General features: G+C 39.3%; 1 protein-coding gene across 15 annotated transcripts in view; it reads right to left on the reverse strand.

Annotated features, from left to right (window-relative positions):
* Positions 1-19,295, reverse strand: part of LOC101088611 (olfactory receptor 52L1-like) — a 176,009-nt gene that overhangs the window by 109,872 nt on the left and 46,842 nt on the right. For 10 of the 15 annotated variants that reach the window (XM_045038838.1, XM_045038846.1, XM_045038844.1 and 7 more), the window contains one exon: positions 2,260-2,391. The exons of 4 other annotated variants lie outside the window; for them this stretch is intronic. The gene's annotated coding sequence lies outside the window, so the exon portion shown is untranslated. Of the gene's footprint in view, positions 1-2,259; positions 2,392-6,053; positions 7,767-19,295 lie in introns of those variants that run through there. One more of the 15 variants, XM_045038837.1, reaches the window with a different exon arrangement.

Here is a 19,295-nt window from a genome sequence, read left to right on the forward strand (position 1 = left end):
TTTACACTCAAGTGTTGTTTCTTGGCCATCGGTCCCAAACCCCAATATTTTCCACATCAATAAACACCTCAGAAATCTTGCGGAAGTAGTTTTTACAAGTAGAAATATGAGGAAGACATTTATGATCTAATACTCCCTGTACATCCCCTCTCCCTTAAGCACTAACCATATAACCACCAGGTTCACATAGCAAAAACTGCCGCTCTTTCTGCCCACAGGTCCTGTCCCCTGCTACTCAAATAAACTTACTAAATTGCACCTTACAAAGTCTCAAGAATTCTCTCTTGACCCTTGCACTCAACAACCCCACAACAATCCCACACACCAAGAACAGAAGCATTGACTGTTGATAAATAGTAGTGCACTAATGGACGGGTCAAATTGCCTGTTACTCTTTCAACACAGTGTTTGGATTAAGTACTTGAGATCCTTTTGACATTTCAGGGAGAAAAAATAAGTCTCAAAAGAAAGATACTAGAATTTCTTCTATTCTGGCCATCCAAGGGATTGGATTTCCACTTCCACTAATGGCTGACAGGATAACTCAGACAAAGCCTCCCAGTGAGAACAAGTAGAAATGATGGACAAACATCTTTAAATGGGTATAGAGAGACTAGAAAACTAACAAATTAAAAAAATTGTGAGACTCAGAAAACTTCCTTTTAGCTCCAACTTGCAGAGAAAGTTTAGAAGTGTCACTCACATCCTTACATTAAAGCTGGAAAACCAACCACTTTTCTTGGATCCATCAGAAAACTGAGGTTGACAGGGTTAACTCACTTCCTGGAGTCAGAGGAATACCCTTCCTCTAGGTGGGAAATGGCTCAGATGAAGTTTTGGGTGATGGTGGGGGTGGTCTGGAACTGACAGCCAAGAGAGAATTATTGAAGACGTTATTTGGTGCAAGAAAGTGATTTTATTAAAGCATGGGGACAGGACCCATGGGCAGGAAGAGCTACACTGGGGTCGTGTCAGGTAACTCATTGTATACCCTCAGGTTGACAGGGGGTCAGGGATAGAGTAAGTCTCTAAGGAATTTTGGAAGCAAGGTTTCCAGGACCTTGAGGGGCTAGCTGTTGTTAGCTATTTATTATCATTAAATAAAACCTCAGTCATGAGACCCTTCAGATGCATATGGGGGGTCGGGGCATAAACTTGGAGTATGATTGCCAGCATATATCTTGGGGCAGTTGAGATAAAAAGAAGTAGACTTAAAGGATCCTAGAGATTGGGATAAAGTTAAGCTAAGGTTCTCTTTTGCCCCAAGCCAAGTGTCATCATCAAGGCCACTGAGCTCCTAGAGGGAGGTCACTCTGCCGGTTTCAAGGACTTGACAATGGGCTGTAGGTATTAAGGGAACTTAATTTTTATTTGCCTTAGTTTCCCACATTACCATGGCAAGCATTTAAACCCCTTTCCTTTGTTCTTGGATAGCCAGGAGTGTCTGAGGAATATCACACATATTCTACCTGGAGGGATGGGGGGTGGGATCTGCTAGCCTGTATTTTGTTCCAATAATGTTTCTTCCTCTGGAGATGAGGAAAATTCTCTGAGATTATTTCACAATGTTAACTTTCCAGGGGACCCCTCTTGCATCTTTATTGTGAGAATCTGCTGGGATTGCTGGATATAAGGTATAGAGCCTCCCTAAGAATGCAGCCTCCAAATACTTCTATCTCATGCTAAACTACACTTGTACTCCAGGATTTGTAAAAATTACCCTGGAAGTACCTACCAGTCTATGCCTCCAGCACCCTCTCCAACTAGCCAGATTCTCTGTATTCACCTGTCTCTCCAAATTTCAGGGTGGCAGTTGCCCTGCAATGTCACTTCTTTGATGGTTCTATGAAAAGTCATTGAATTTCCTTTTCTTCAGCTTTTTTTGGTGTAAGGACAGGAGTGATGATTCAAAGCTCTTCATGTGTCAGAAGTTCTCATATTAGATTATAACTAAAATATACAATAAGTATCCATGAGTCCATGCTGATATAAATAAGTGATACAATAAATAAGTACATAGGGGAGAATAAACCTCTCATGCAGAAAATTTCCAAATAATTTATGTAACTATACCACCCTCAAGTAGGTGAAGCATGATTCCTCACTTCTTTTTTTTTTTTTTTAATATTTTTTTATCTTTGAGAGACAGAGACAGAGTTAGAGCAGGGGAGGGGCAGAGAGAGAGGGAGACACAGAATCCAAAGTAGGCTCCAGGCTCTGAGCTATCAGCACAGAGCCTGACGTGGGGCTCAAACTTACGAGCCTTTGAGCAGTGAGGAGGTGTGGAGTCTGAGCCAAAGTCAGCTGCCCAATCGACTGAGCCACGCAGGCGCCCCCGTAATTCCTCACTTCGTAAATGTATAGCGACTTCTTGCCAAAAGCCTGTATTGGCTATAAGTAGGAAAAGGGAAAAAAAATTAACCACCAAAACATGTACTTTGGGTGCCCAAGTTATAGATTTTTATACCCTCTTCCTCAGTATGCTCTGTCAATTAACTAAATGTTAACAATTTCTTGGTAGACCTTTTTTTTTTCTTTTTCACATTAACTTCTCAGATTAAAACACTCCCCTACTCCAGAGAGCGAGTAAAAAGTAAACAGAAACCAGGAGTTATGACAATGGACTGGCCAGCACAAAGGCACAAAACATCAAAAAGGGAAAACATATGCTTCCTTAGTGTTAGTAAAAAAGCTGTCAATTAGGATTGTGTTTAGCTGTATATAAGACACAACAGAATATAGTGGTTAGCCAAATTGGGTGTTTATTTATCTCATGATATATGCATGCGCACGCACACACACACACACACACACACACACACACACACACAATCTGGCAGTTCAGAGAGATTAAGGCAGCTCTACAGTGCCATCAGTACAGTGTCTTTGTACTTTCTGCAGTGCCATTCTAAACTATGCTACTGTACTCCATATATAATTCCATATTCCAGAGAAGAAGAAATTTAAAAAGAAAGCTCAACAGATTTTACTCACATATGATTGGTCAAAAATGAGTCTGCTGCTCATCTCAAGTTGCAAGAAACACTCAAAAGACAACACTTTTAGATTCCCAGCCTCTATGATAGTGGAAAGTTATGCAAAGTTGGGTTTGAATGAGTGCTGAATAAACTAATTCCCAGTAATAACATAATACACATCATATTCTTTTCATGCAATATTTTCAAAAATTAATAAAATATTGGGTAATGAAGAAAGTCTCAAAAATTCCAAAGAGTAAATAAGTTCCAAGGATTTCTGGATCAATATGACAATCTCAACACTTACTACAGCTTCCTACTCCCACTCCAAAACCTAGCAATCACTAAGAACATATGTTATAATAAATAAATTAATAACATCAACTAATAACACAAAACAAATGGAGAGCCACTGATGAAACACAAAAAATATGGGAAAACTCCAAAGATGAAAAGCAACTGTGGTGGAATTATGGAAAAATGAAAGCCTAAAAGGTGCATGGTAATAGATTCAGACAGAGAAATGTCTGACTAAGAGAAGTAGAGACCCAAGAGCAAACCAACCTAGTGATGAATGGGTAGCACAGTAAGAGTGCTACCAGGCAGGCACTCTTAACACCAGTAAGAGTAAGACCAGGCAGGTCTCTCCTGCTGCACATGCACTCCTGAACCAAGAAATAGGCCAAAAGTCAAGAAACAGTGGTGAGTGTTCCACAACATTAGAGATTGGGTCATAAAACATGACAATGACCCACATGGCTATAAGCAACTATGCCCCATGAAGCACAGGAAATAAGCTGAAGCATAAATCAAGCTATTAGTATACCTCATATCTCTCTTAAAACAGGTTCCACCAAACAAATACAGCAACATCCCAAGATTGTCTACTAGAAAAAACAACCAACCAAAGATGGAAATGGCTTGGTCTAAACTGTACACAGGTTTCTTCATGACTATAAGCCCCTGGTCTCCCTTTACGTCAGGTATTTGCTTCAGAAAACTAGTCATTATAGGGGCACCTGGGTGACTCAGTTAAGCATCGGACTCTTGGTTTCAGCCCAGGTCATGATCTTGCAGTTTGTGGGTCCAAGCCCCTGCAATGATAGTGCAGAGCCTGCTTGGAATTCTCTCTCTCCCTCTCTCTCTCTGCCTTTCCCTTGCTCGTGCTCTTTCTCTCAAAATAAATAAATAAAACTTAAAAATATTTTGTTATTGTAAACTCTTTGACCCTTTGAAGTGGATGTAAGTCTTCTCCTAACCTCTTGCCAGTTTTGCAACCTTGGAAATCTCTTTCTCAATGACCTGGGAACTATCTCCTGAAATGTAAACATTGAAAGAGACAGCACCCCATCTCCCTGTCCCTGTAGAGGGCACCAGCCTAACTTCTAAGAGTGCCAATTAGCAATCACAGATGGCCTAATCACAGACAAAAACATTGGCAGTCCTCAGGAATAATTCAATGTGCTTGACATATCCCATTGATTAACTTCCCCCTGAAATCCTCCAATACTTTTCCACTCTCACCCCAGGGCTTAAATCTATTCAACCTGACACTTTACCCCAGCTCAACCCTGCTTTTTGTGTTAGTGGAACTGGGTATCCAGACTTGATCTGTGTTCTCTTCCCCACTGCTGGCAATAGCAGAAGAAAAAAAAATCAACTTCTGCTTGCTCTTCTTGCCCAGTACAATTTTATTTAACACCAGATACAACCTGATATTTGAGCAAAATCAACATGAAAAAGTGACATTAAAATCAATAAGCAAAACTCACACCTAAAGAGATAAGATAAATTCAACATCATCAACCAAAAAAGCTACTCTCAAGGTAAACTTCTCTGTGTCAACTCTCTACTTCAGGATTCCAGGGACCCATGCCTTCACAATAGAGGTGGTGATAAGTGCTGTCACTAGCCCTAGGTAACTACACTATCACTTAGGATATTACTAATGGCATCCTTATAACAGTCCCTTTGTAAGTAAAGCCTCCTTAAATTATTCTAATTAAATTAACTGGAAATTTTCTATTTATTCTAATTTGAGAAATAATTACTGTTGGCAAGAATGTAAAGAAAAGGGAACACTTGTGCACTGTTGGTAGGAATGTAAATTGGTACAGCCACTATGGAAAACAGTATGGAGGTTCCTCAAAAAAAAAAATAGAACTACTACATATTTCATCAATTTAATTTCTTGGTATTTACAAAAAAAAATGAAAACACAAATTCAAAAACATACATACCACCATGTTCATTTCAGCATTGTTTGCAATAGCCAAGATATGAAAACAACTTAAATGTCCATTAGTGGATGAATGGATAAATATGTGAGATACATACACACACACACACACACACACACACACACACACACAGAAATACTATTCAGCCATAAAAAAATAAAATCTTGTAATTTACAACATGATGGACTTTGAGGGCATTATGCTGAGTGGAATTAAGTCAGACAGAGAAAGATAAATACTGTATGGTCTCACTCATATGTAGAATTTAAAAAAAAAAAAGCTCACTGATACAGGGAACAGATTCATGGTTGCAGAGGCAGGGGTGGGATGGCAAAATGGAAAAGGGAGTCAAAAGTTAAAAACTTCCAGTTATAAAATTAGTAACCCATGGGAATGTGATGTACAGCATGGTGACTATAATTAATAATATTGTACTGTATATTTGAAAGTTGCTAAGAGAGTAACTCTTGAAAGTACTCATCACATGAAAAAAAAATGTAATTATGTATAGTGATGGATGATGGTAACCGGATTTATTTTGGTTATCATTTCCCAATATATACAAATGTTGAATCATTATGCTGTACACCTGAAGCTAATATAATGTTCCTTGTCAATTATACCTCAATTAAAATTTTTTTTATTTCAAAAAAATTTTTTAATTTGAGTGGGCCATCTGTTTCCTATTAGTTCTCTATCTACTACAGTGCACATTCAATTAGGCAATATGGAAGTCATTAGCAAAAGTAGTTTCAATGTAGCCATAGGACAGATTTTTATAGTTATAGATTAAAAAGGTGAGGAAGTGAGGGCAATATACAAAGATGACTCTTACAGAGGCTGAGTCAGTGAAAGGCAGATCCTGAAGATACAAGGGTGCAACTGGGAAGTGCCATGGAAAGATACATGCACAAGTGTGTGCAGTGCAGATTGTTATTTTAAGTTCTTGGTCCTTAAAATCTTCAAATATTGAGGTGGAAGATTCAGGAAAGTGGAAGACTGTTGACACAGGAAAAGGGAGATACAGTCAGTTCTGCTATGTCACTTGGTTTAAATGTACAAACATGTGCCAACACCAGCAATACATTATGAAACAATTTGAGGATAACTGAGTTTCACACTTGGCTTTGTGCAATCCAAACACAGAAACTGTATCAAGCTGAGAGTGAGCATTACAGGATACACAACACACACACACACACACACACACACACACACACACACACACACACTGCTAACACCCATCAACTACCTTCCCACACTTCACAACTTTCTATCTGATTTCAGACAAAGCTCCTCTTATCACTTCACCATAACTCACAAGATGCAGCCCTTCTTCTGTCCATGCCCACAAGTAAACTTCATGGCCTTCTCAACGTAAAGTGTTGTGTTCATTGTAGCATTTGTATTTCTCTCAACCTCTTAACATGTGTCAAACTCTGCTATGGTTTACCTGGTTTTCTTTTTATGTGTCACTGACAATGTTTTTGAGTACTATGCTCCTAACTCCATTTTCCATAAATCCTGTGGTTTCTTTGTGTGGGGTTTGGCATAGCATGGTGATACTTAAGAACTTCTGTGTCCTGTTACAACAGAACTGACTACTTGCTAGACTGAGTGGAGAGGAAACCAAGCTGAGACAAGGATACCCTTTATTCCTACAATCCAACATGGCAGAGCTGTCCACCTGTGGGTCCCATGTCCTAGGACTAGGTTTGTTCCCAGAGTGGCCAAGAGAGGCCTCCAAAGTCACTGCAGGCTCCTCTTGCTGGAGTGAGATGACCTGCCCCAGAGGCAGTTGGGTGACACTGAGGAGTGCCATGGGGTGGGCCCAGGGGAGTCAGACTGAGACCAGGTGATTTCATGGCTATGATTTATATCCCAAACCCAGGAGTGGTAAGAGAGGGACAGATCTGCTTTCAGCAACAAAAGGCCCAGCACAGGCAGCGACAGCCAGGAGAGGGGAAGGAGCCCAGAAGGAAGAACCAGCCTGGGGACATCTTCATGGGCCCTCCTGCAGTAGTAAGTAAACCAGCCACTGTCAAGGACACTGGGAGGGATCAATGGAGGCAGTCCACCTCCCCAGGGTTCTGTCCCAGTCTATGAATCTGGCTCACTGCTGAATTTCTCAATTTGCCTTTCATTACCTTCCATTGGTCTCTCCACCTGGGCAAAGGGTTAAGAGCTATATCTGGGAATGAGGGCAAAGAGTTGGGGTTGAGCTCTGACATGGCCATGTTGCAGACAGTGGGGCTCTCCAGCCAGGGGAATGTGCAAACAAACAAACAAACAAACTCTGGCTGTCACAGTGTCAGGCATGCAGGAGGCTCTCAGTAAAAATTTGGTAAGTAAATGACCAAGCTAAGTGAGTCTTGAATAATAACTTATGACACACAGAGTCCCAAAATAAGAGGGTTTTATGAATCATGAGTCTCAATTCTTTCATGATTTGGAACTTTGGCAGTATATAAAATATATTCTTTTTTTAAGTTTATTTATTTATTTTGAGAGAAAGAATGCAGGTGTGTGAGCAGGGGAGGGGCAGAGAGAGAGGAAGAGAGAGAATCCCAAGCAAGCCCCTCTCTGTCAGCACAGAGCCCAATGCAGGGCTCAGTCTCACAAACCATGAGATAATAACCTGAGCCAAAACTAAGAGCCAGACACTTAACCAACTGAGGCACCCTAAGATACATTTTTCATTGGTTTTATTTGTAAAACACAAAAACGAACACCATTCTTGATATAAAATATAAAAGATTGTATTAAATCAATCAATGGGGGAAAATGAGATTGGCTGCTACTATTGTTTAAAGTCGTTCTGATTAAAACAAAACAGAAAACCATAAATGAGAGGTATATTTGGAAAAGAAAGCCCAAATGATCATTTTTATAATACTAATGATGTTTTACTGAAAAATCAAAAAGAGTGAACTGAAAACTATTTATAGTGGACACTAAAATAATGAAGCTAACCCAAAGCAAAATAACAGAAATCAGCAAGTTTCCTTTGTACTAGCAACAGTTAAGTAGAAAATAAACTCTAGAAAAATATTCCATTAAAAAAACGTCAAGTAGAGTTGTTTTTTAAAAATGTGAAATGTTGAGACATATAAATTAATGTCCTTTAGTGACACATGTAAAGGAAAATTTAAGTAAGCGACAAATCAAACTGCTGAACAAAAAGGAAAACGTTTTTTAACTAAAAATAGAACTACTGGGGCACCTAGGTGGCTCAGTCGGTTAAGTGTCTGACTCTTGATTTTGGCTCATGTCATGATCTCATGGTTTGTGTGTTTGAGCTTTGAGAGGGCAGTGTGGAGCCTGCTTGGGATTCTCTCTCTCTACCACTCTCTCTGCTCCTCCCCTGTTCTCTCTCTCTGTCTCTCTCAAAATAAATAAACTTGAAAAAATAGAACTACCATATGAACCACCAATTCCACTTTGGGTATTTATCCAAGAAAATGAAAATACTAATTCAAAACATAGACCTATCCCCATGTTTATTTCAGCTTTATTTACAATAGCCAAGATATGGACTGTGTTAATTTTTATAAATTAATTTTCATATCTTGTAGGAATCCAATTAAATTTGGATACTTTGGAAATCAACAAAAGAATTTAGGTGTTGCTGGCAGTCTAAATATAAGAGTTTAAAATTTTTAAATGTAAAATATTAGTGGAAAAGAGAGCTATTGTATGTCAAATCTCTTATAAATCCAGAGAAGTTCTGTTCACTGTGGTAATCTCATCACAATGCACAGGTAGAAAAAATAGAACAGAATAAGGAGACCCAGTGTACATAAGAACTTGCTGTACATAAAAGGAGGTATCAGTAGTTAATGGGAAAAGAAATTAAAAACATTATTTTGCAGGGTGCCTGGGTGGCTCAGTCAGTTAAGCGTCGACTTTGGCTCAGGTCATGATCTCACAGTTTGTGAATTCGAGCCCTGTGTCAGGCTCTGTGCTGACAGCTCAGAGCCTGGAGCTTGCTTTGGATTCTGTCTCCTTCTCTCTCTGCCCCTACCCACTTGTGCTCTCTCTGTCTCTCAAAAATAAATAAATGTAAAAAAAAATTAATAAAAAAAATAAAACCATTGTTTTACTATTTGGAGAAAAATAAAACAATACAAATATATTCCTCCCACTATAGACTATATCTATTCAAGATAAATGAGTTACATCTTTTGTAACAAACCAATAAAAAAAAGGAAAAAAAAGAAAAAAAGAAAAAAACCAATGAGAATAGCAACCAAAATTCTGAATTAAAGATGATTTTCTAATTCATTCAAGGTATATTGCCTATTTTCCCTTGCTGATAAAATAACTTGAAAATGTTCTATAGCCATGCGAGATTTGAACTGAAATAAAGACCCCACAAATGGGGAGGTACTGTTACAAAAAGATATATGGTGAACAATGATTTCACTTAAGTACAAATATCTAAATATTTAAATGTAACTATCTATGGCAATTCTGATAATTAAATCTAGTACATGTTAAAATTCATTTAAGGATATATATGGTATTACATATGTTTAAAATAATGCTCTTGGTCACTAAATTATATTCCTGAAATCATTATTACACTATATGTTAAATAACTTGGATTTAAATTTTTTTAAAAAGTTACAAAAGGGGGAACTTTGGCAAAACTTCATTATTTTTCTCATTTAACATTTCTATGGTATCCATCAGTTTTGTCAGTTAAAATCTAAATGACTACATGGGAAAAATAATCCTATTTAATAAAAATATTGAGTAAAGTATTTAAAATTAAATAAATAAATAAATAATAATGTTCTTGGAAAAGTCCTACTAAAATCTGGAAGTAGTAGGAAATTATTGCTAACTTAATCATCTTACATATCTCAGTATTAAAAATGAATAAATTGAAAAGTATAGGTTTTAATATGTTTTCAATTTAACTTTTGCAATTAAAAAGGGAAAGAAGGTTATACCTTGAAAGAACCGTTTTTATTAAGCTATCAACAATAGTTTAACAAAACATGCATAACAGCTAAATACCAAATACTAAGATTTTAGCTCCAGCTCATTTATTATTTAAAACTCTGACCTCAAATAAATCATTTTTTTCTGTGAACCTCAATTTCCTCAAACTTGAAAAATACCTTTCAAATGATTCTGTGAAAATATCTAAACCATTTCCAAAAGAATACCATTATGATAATTCTTGTTTTGAATTCTTGTTCTTCCTTGAAAGACCTCCAAGAAGGGCTGTATCTATTTTGTCCTTAATGTTTACCTCCTGAAAAATCAGAATATTCATGTTTACATCTGCTTTGTCCACATCTTCTTGCTCCATGTAAAAAAATACAACTGACATGAAGCCATGAACTAATTCCCCTCTGACTTTCTTTGCTTCTTCTGTAATCTTCCTTTCAGGACTTATTATGGCCATCTCAGTTGCTCTTTTCTGAACATTTTCCAGAAACAAGAGACATGTTATAATAGCACAATGAAAAAGAATGAGTTAATCTTAGACCTTTAAATTAAATCCAAGACACCCATTTCAAGGGCAACGGTAGCAGCAAAGAAGAGAAGAATGGGGCCAGCCTCATAGAGCTGCTGGAGTCTCTTAGGCAGTGCAGTGCCGAGAAACCTTGGAGCAGCTCCTTGATAAACAACAACTCAAAAGAAGGAGTGCCTGGGTTAAGTGAACGACTTCAGATCAAGTCATTATCTCACAGTTCGTGAGTTCGAGCCCCACATCAAACTTTGTGCGGAAAGCTCAGAGCCTGGAGCCTGCTTCAGATTCTGTGTCTCCCTGCTCACTGCACCTCCCCTGCTCATGCTCTGTCTCTCTCTGTCTCTCAAAAAATGATTAAACATTAAAAAATGGTTTTAGGAAACAGGTCGGAAGATAGGGGCATAGGAGGATGCTGGGCTCACTGCACGTCCTACTGATCACTTAGATTCCACCTATACCTGCCTAAATAACCCAGAAAACCACCAGAGGATTAGCAGAACGGAGTCTCCGGAGCCAAGCGCAGATGAGAGGCCCATGGAAGAGGGTAGGAAGGGCGGAGAGGCGGTGCACGCTCCAGACTGGTGGGAGAGAGCCGGGGCGGAAGGGCGGCCCGCAGGCCAAGCAGAGCCCCCAAGTCTGGCTGGCAAAAGCAGAGGGGCCGGACAGAGTGTGTTCCGACAGCACACGGGCCTTAGCATCTGGGAGGTCATAAGTTAACAGCTCTGCTCGGGAAGCGGGAAGGCTGGAGGACAAAGGGAGGGACAGTTGCTGAGCCCCAGGACGACAGAGCACAGTTTGGCTGGGAACAAAGGCGCTGGCCAGCGCCATCTCCCTCGCCCATCCCCAAGCCAAAATCCCAAAGGGAACCAGTTCCTGCCAGAGAACTTGCTTGCACCCAGCAAACACCCAACGCTGTGCTTCTGCGGAGCCACTGCTTTGAGAGTGGGTCTGACTCCCTCCCACTACCACAGGGCCCCTCCTGAAGTGGATCACCTAAGGAGAAGTGAGCTAAGCCTGCCCGTCCTGCCCCCGTGCACCTTGCCTACCCACCCCAGCTAATGCGCCAGATCCCCAGCACCACAAGCCTGGCAGTGTGCAAGTAGCCCAGACGGGCCACGCCACCCCACAGTGAATCCCGCCCCTAGGAGAGGGGAAGAGAAGGCACACACCAGTCTGACTGTGGCCCCAGCGGTGGGCTGGGGGCAGACATCAGGTCTGACTGCGGCCCCGCCCATGAACTCCAGTTACACACCACACCACAGGGGAAGTGCCCTACAGGTCCTCACCACTCCAGGGACTATCCAAAATGACCAAACGGAAGAATTCCCCTCAAAAGAATCTCCAGGAAATAACAACAGCTAATGAACTGATCAAAAAGGATTTAAATAATATAATAGAAAGTGAATTTAGAATAATAGTCATAAAATTAATCGCTGGGCTTGAAAACAGTATAGAGGACAGCAGAGAATCTCTTGCTACAGAGATCAAGGGACTAAGGAACAGTCACGAGGAGCTGAAAAACGCTTTAAACGACATGCAAAATAAAATGGAAATGACCACGGCTTGGATTGAAGAGGCAGAGGAGAGAATAGGTGAACTAGAAGATAAAATTATGGAAAAAGAGGAAGCTGAGAGAAAGAGAGATAAAAAAAATCCAGGAGTATGAGAGGAAAATTAGAGAACTAAGTGATACACTAAAAAGAAATAATATACGCGTAATTGGTATCCCAGAGGAGGAAGAGAGAGGGAAAGGTGCTGAAGGGGTACTTGAAGAAATTATAGCTGAGAACTTCCCTGAACTGGGGAAGGAAAAAGGCATTGAAATCCAAGAGGCACAGAGAACTCCCTTCAGACGTAACTTGAATCGACCTTCTGCACGACATATCATAGCGAAACTGGCAAAATACAAGGATAAAGAGAAAATTCTGAAAGCAGCAAGGGATAAACGTGCCCTAACATATAAAGGGAGACCTATAAGACTCGTGACTGATCTCTCTGTTGAAACTCGGCAGGCGAGAAAGGATTGGCACGAGATCTTCAATGTGATGAACAGAAAAAATATGCAGCCAAGATTCCTTTATCCAGCAAGTCTGTCATTTAGAATAGAAGGAGAGATAAAGGTCTTCCCAAACAAACAAAAACTGAAGGAATTTGTCACCACTAAACCAGCCCTACAAGAGATCCTAAGGGGAATCCTGTGAGACAAAGTACCAGAGACATCGCTACAAGCATAAAACATACAGACATCACAATGACTCTAAACCCATCTTTCTATAATAACACTGAATGTAAATGGACTAAATGCGCCAACCAAAAGACATAGGGTATCAGAATGGATAAAAAAACAAGACCCATCTATTTGCTGTCTACAAGAGACTCATTTTAGACCTGAGGACACCTTTAGATTGAGAGTGAGGGGATGGAGAACTATTTATCATGCTACTGGAAGGCAAAAGAAAGCTGGAGTAGCCATACTTACATCAGACAAACTAGACTTTAAATTAAAGGCTGTAACAAGAGATGAAGAAGGGCATTATATAATAATTACAGGGTCTATCCATCAGGAAGAGCTAACAATTATAAATGTCTATGCGCCGAATACTGGAGCCCCCAAATATATAAAACAATTACTCATAAACATAAGCAACCTTATTGATAAGAATGTGGTAATTGCAGGGGACTTTAACACCCCACTTACAAAAATGGATAGATCATCTAGACACACGGTCAATAAAGAAACAAGGGCCCTGAATGATACATTGGATCAGATGGACTTGACAGATATATTTAGAACTCTGCATCCCAAAGCAACAGAATATACTTTCTTCTCGAGTGCACATGGAACATTCTCCAAGATAGATCATATACTGGGTCACAAAACCGCCCTTCATGTTTACAAGAATTGAAATTATACCATGCATACTTTCAGACCACAATGCTATGAAGCTTGAAATCAACCACAGGAAAAAGTCTGGAAAACCTCCAAAAGCATGGAGGTTAAAGAACACCTTACTAACGAATGAGTGGGTCAACGAGGCAATTAGAGAAGAAATTAAAAAATATATGGAAACAAACGAAAATGAAAATACAACAATCCAAACGCTTTGGGACGCAGCGAAGGCAGTCCTGAGAGGAAAATACATTGCAATCCAGGCCTATCTCAAGAAACAAGAAAAATCCCAAATAGAAAATCTAACAGCACACCTAAAGGAACTAGAAGCAGAACAGCAAAGGCAGCCTAAACCCAGCAGAAGAAGAGAAATAATAAAGATCAGAGCAGAAATAAACAATATAGAATCTAAAAAAACTGTAGAGCAGATCAACGAAACCAAGAGTTGGTTTTTTGAAAAAATAAACAAAATTGACAAACCTCTAGCCAGGCTTCTCAAAAAGAAAAGGGAGATGGCCCAAATAGATAAAATCATGAATGAAAATGGAATGATTACAACCAATCCCTCAGAGATACAAACAATTATCAGGGAGTACTATGAAATATTATATGCCAACAAATTGGACAACCTGGAAGAAATGGACAAATTCCTGAACACCCACACTCTTCCAAAACTCAATCAGGAGGAAATAGAAAGCTTGAACAGACCCATAACCAGCGAAGAAATTGAATCAGTTATCAAAAATCTCCCAACAAATAAGAGTCCAGGACCAGATGGCTTCCCAGGGGAGTTCTACCAGACGTTTAAAGCAGAGATAATACCTATCCTTCTCAAGCTATTCCAAGAAATAGAAAGGGAAGGAAAACTTCCAGACTCATTCTATGAAGCCAGTATTACTTTGATTCCTAAACCAGACAGAGACCCAGTAAAAAAAGAGAACTACAGGCCAATATCCCTGATGAATATGGATGCAAAAATTCTCAATAAGATACTAGCAAATCGAATTCAACGGCATATAAAAAGAATTATTCACCATGATCAAGTGGGATTCATTCGTGGACTGCAGGGCTGGTTCAACATTCGCAAATCAATCAATGTGATACATCACATTAACAAAAAAAAAGAGAAGAACCATATGATCCTGTCAATCGATGCAGAAAAGGCCTTTGACAAAATCCAGCACCCTTTCTTAATGAAAACCCTTGAGAAAGTCGGGATAGAAGGAACATACTTAAAGATCATAAAAGCCATTTATGAAAACCCCACAGCTGACATCATCCTCAACGGGGAAAAACTGAGAGCTTTTTCCCTGAGATCAGGAACACGACAGGGATGCCCACTCTCACCGCTGTTGTTTAACATAGTGCTGGAAGTTCTAGCATCAGCAGTCAGACAACAAAAGGAAATCAAAGGCATCCAAATTGGCAAAGATGAAGTCAAGCTTTCGCTTTTTGCAGATGACATGATATTATACATGGAAAATCCGATAGACTCCACCAAAAGTCTGCTAGAACTGATACAGGAATTCAGCAAAGTTGCAGGATACAAAATCAATGTACAGAAATCAGTTGCATTCTTATACACTAACAATGAAGCAACAGAAAGACAAAGAAACTGATCCCATTCCCAATTGCACCAAGAAGCATAAAATACCTAGGAATAAATCTAACCAAAGATGTACAAGATCTGTATGCTGAAAACTATAGAAAGCTTATGAAGGTAATTGAAGAAGATTTAAAGAAATGGAAAGACATTCCCTGCTCATGGATTGGAAGAACAAATATTGTCAAAATGTCAATACTACCCAAAGCTATCTACACATTCAATGCAATCCCAATCAAAATTGCACCAGCATTCTTCTCGAAACTAGAACAAGCCATCCTAAAATTCATGTGGAACCACAAAAGGCCTCGAATAGCCAAAGTAATTTTGAAGAAGAAGACCAAAGCAGGAGGCATCACAATGCCAGACTTTAGCCTCTACTACAAAGCTGTCATCATCAATACAGCATGGTATTGGCACAAAAACAGACACATAGACCAATGGAATAGAATAGAAACCCCAGAACTAGACTCACAAACATATGGCCAACTAATCTTTGACAAAGCAGGAAAGAACATCCAATGGAAAAAAGACAGTCTCTTTAGCAAATGGTGCTGGGAGAACTGGACAGCAACATGCACAAGGATGAAACTAGACCACTTTCTCACACCATTCACAAAAATAAACTCAAAATGGATAAAGGACCTGAATGTGAGACAGGAAACCATCAAAACCTTAGAGGAGAAAGCAGGAAAAGACCTCTCTGACCTCAGCCGTAGCAATCTCTTACTCGACACATCCCCAAAGGCAAGGGAATTTAAAGCAAAAGTGAATTACTGGGACCTTATGAAGATAAAAAGCTTCTGCACAGCAAAGGAAACAACCAACAAAACTAAAAGGCAACCAACGGAATGGGAAAAGATATTTGCAAATGACATATCGGACAAAGGGCTAGTATCCAAAATCTATAAAGAGCTCACCAAACTCCACACCCGAAAAACAAATAACCCAGTGAAGAAATGGGCAGAAAACGTGAATAGACACTTCTCTAAAGAAGACATCCGGATGGCCAACAAGCACATGAAAAGATGCTCAACGTCACTCCTCATCAGGGAAATACAAATCAAAACCACACTCAGATATCACCTCACGCCAGTCAGAGTGGCCAAAATGAACAAATCAGGAGACTATAGATGCTGGAGAGGATGTGGAGAAACGGGAACCCTCTTGCACTGTTGGTGGGAATGCAAACTGGTGCAGCCACTCTGGAAAACAGTCTGGAGGTTCCTCAAAAAATTAAAAGTAGACCTACCCTATGACCCAGCAATAGCACTGCTAGGAATTTATCCAAGGGATACAGGAGTACTGATGCATAGGGGCACTTGTACCCCAATGTTTATAGCAGCACTCTCAACAATAGCCCAATTATGGAAAGAGCCTAAATGTCCATCAACTGATGAATGGATAAAGAAATTGTGGTTTATATACACAATGGAATACTACGTGGCAATGAGAAAAAATGAAATATGGCCTTTTGTAGCAACGTGGATGGAACTGTAGAGTGTGATGCTAAGTGAAATAAGCCATACAGAGAAAGACAGATACCGTATGGTTTCACTCTTATGTGGATCCTGAGAAACTTAACAGAAACCCATGGGGGAGGGGAAGAAAAAAAAAAAAAAGAGGTTAGAGTGGGAGAGAGCCAAAGCATAAGAGACTGTTAAAAACTGAGAACAAACTGAGGGTTGATGGGGGGTGGGAGGGAGGGGAGGGTGGGTGATGGGTATTGAGGAGGGCACCTTTTGGGATGAGCACTGGGTGTTGTATGGAAACCAATGTGACAATAAATTTCGTATATTAAAAAATAAATAAATAAATAAATAAATAAATAAATAAATAAATAAAACTAAAAACTATTTTCAATATGATATCTCTCCTCTCTCCTCTCTCTCTCTGTCACATTTACTATTTGATATGCTTTGGTGAAAGAATAATAGAGCTTTTGGTGTGCCTGACTGGCTCAGTCAGTAGAGCATGTGACTCTTGATCTTTTTCTTCTATTGTTTATTTATTTATTTTGAAAAGGAGAGAGAAAATGCGAGTGAGGAAGGGATAGAGAGAGAGGGAGAGATAGAATCCCTGACGCAGGGCTTGATCCCATGAACTGTGACACCCTGCCCTGAGCAGAAATCAAGAGTCAGATGCTCAACCGACTGAGCCATCCAGGGACCCTGACACTTGATCTTGAGGTTGTGAGTTCAAGCTCCCTGTTGAGTGTAGAGTTTACTGGGATAAAAGGACTTAAAAAAAAAAAAAAAGAATGATAAAGTTTTTCTGATTGAGTGTGAGATGCTCGAGATGAAGTAGTAAACAAGGAAGACATGACCTCACCCTCATACTGTTTATAGTGTGAAAGGGAATATAGACAGTAAATGCATAAATACACTTAAATATAGCAGTCTCTAAGAATAAAAAAATATAGATCCTTTGCCTTTCTGCCCCTGATATGCCACGCAACTGTAGTTGACAGCTAGCTTTCAGTATTTGCTTTTCTGAAAAGTATCCTCCCTACTCATACAGTTGACAAGGCAGCCCCACTCCTTCCTCACAACATTTTAGACTAGGAGTAGGCATCTGACTTCAACTAAGCCAAAGAGATCCTTCTCCAAAATGTTTAGGCAGTCACTCTGCAGTGGACAAAAATTTTAAATGTAAAACTCAGAAACTGTGTTTCCAGGCTGTAGAGAACCAACCTGTAGCATGATATATAACTACCACACTGAGAAAATAGAGATGCCAGATGAACAGGACTAGTTCCAGTCCGTCCTATGATTGAATACACTTGCCCCTCCAACAGCCTAATTTTTAAATCTTTCCTTCAAGCTCATAGATCCCAATTTTGCTTACAACCTGTGTTTTATTTTGGTCAACTGCAACCCAAACGGCAGAACAGTGTCCTTTGCCACTTACTTAACTTCTCTATTTTTTTTTCTCATTTGTACATTGGGAATAGCCTTATTTCCCTATATAACTAGGATACTGATAGATTAAAGATAATGGAAGAGAACATGCCTTGAAAGTGCAATCCACATAGAGGTATTTAAACTTATTTTGCAACAAAACTCAAAATCTGGACAAATGATTCCATGTACACCTTTGGTGGAGACTAGATGATTGTTTACTGTTTTTACCTCTCTAGTGAAATTATAAACAAAACAATATATCTAGCACAGGGCTCTGTACCATACAACTGCCTAACAAAGTCTGTGTGTTACAGGACAGTAGTAAATGTAGCTTTTCCTAGTGCATCAGAAAAAAACTATTCTGGACCATTCACTGACGGGAGCCTTCAGGAAACTTATAGATGAATCCATAGTTGAGCATCAGCTGCTCGGAGGACAGAATCTAGATGGATGTGGAGCAGTGGTAGAAACCATGAGATGATCAGCCAGAGTGGTTTAATGCAGGGCAGGACATGGAGGCTGAAAGCCCACAGCAGAGCCACAAGTAATCAGCTCTTCAACTGGGATGGGTGAAAAAGAGAGCTATGTTTAGAGGCAGCAATAAGGAGAGAAGCTGCATCCTTTTCCAGAAGGTCAGGGTGATCCTTCCACCAATGATCAGCAATTTCAGACTCCAGAGTGTAGGGAGAAGAGAGAGGTATTCATTGAAGAAGCCTCAAGATTAACCCAGTATCTTTCATGTGTCCACCTGGCAGGAGCATAAGAATAATAGCAATGCCCTATATATATAGTATTTGGCAGCTTAAAAATTGCCCCAAACACAGTATCATTTAGTCTTCATAAAATCCTGTAAGTTAGATATGCTTCTCGACATTCAAAAATCCTGAGAATCAGACTAATTTAGTGACTGTATTAAAAATAATACAATTTCAACTTTTTGGATATTTAATACAATAAAACATTATTTGTTATTCATACAGAAAAGAAAAAATGATACTGCAGATTGAATGAGACTACTAATGGCTCTTTCAAGTGTTATTTTCTCCAACTTTATTAAGATATAATTAACATATAACATTGTGTAAATTTAAGGGATACAGTGTGTTGATTTGATATACTTATGTACTGTAAAATGATTACCTCCATAGTGTTAGCTAACATCTCCATCATCTCACAAAATTATCATTTTTAGT

This window comes from Felis catus, chromosome D1 (assembly GCF_018350175.1).
Source record: "Felis catus isolate Fca126 chromosome D1, F.catus_Fca126_mat1.0, whole genome shotgun sequence".
Classification (NCBI taxonomy): Eukaryota; Metazoa; Chordata; class Mammalia; order Carnivora; family Felidae; genus Felis; species Felis catus.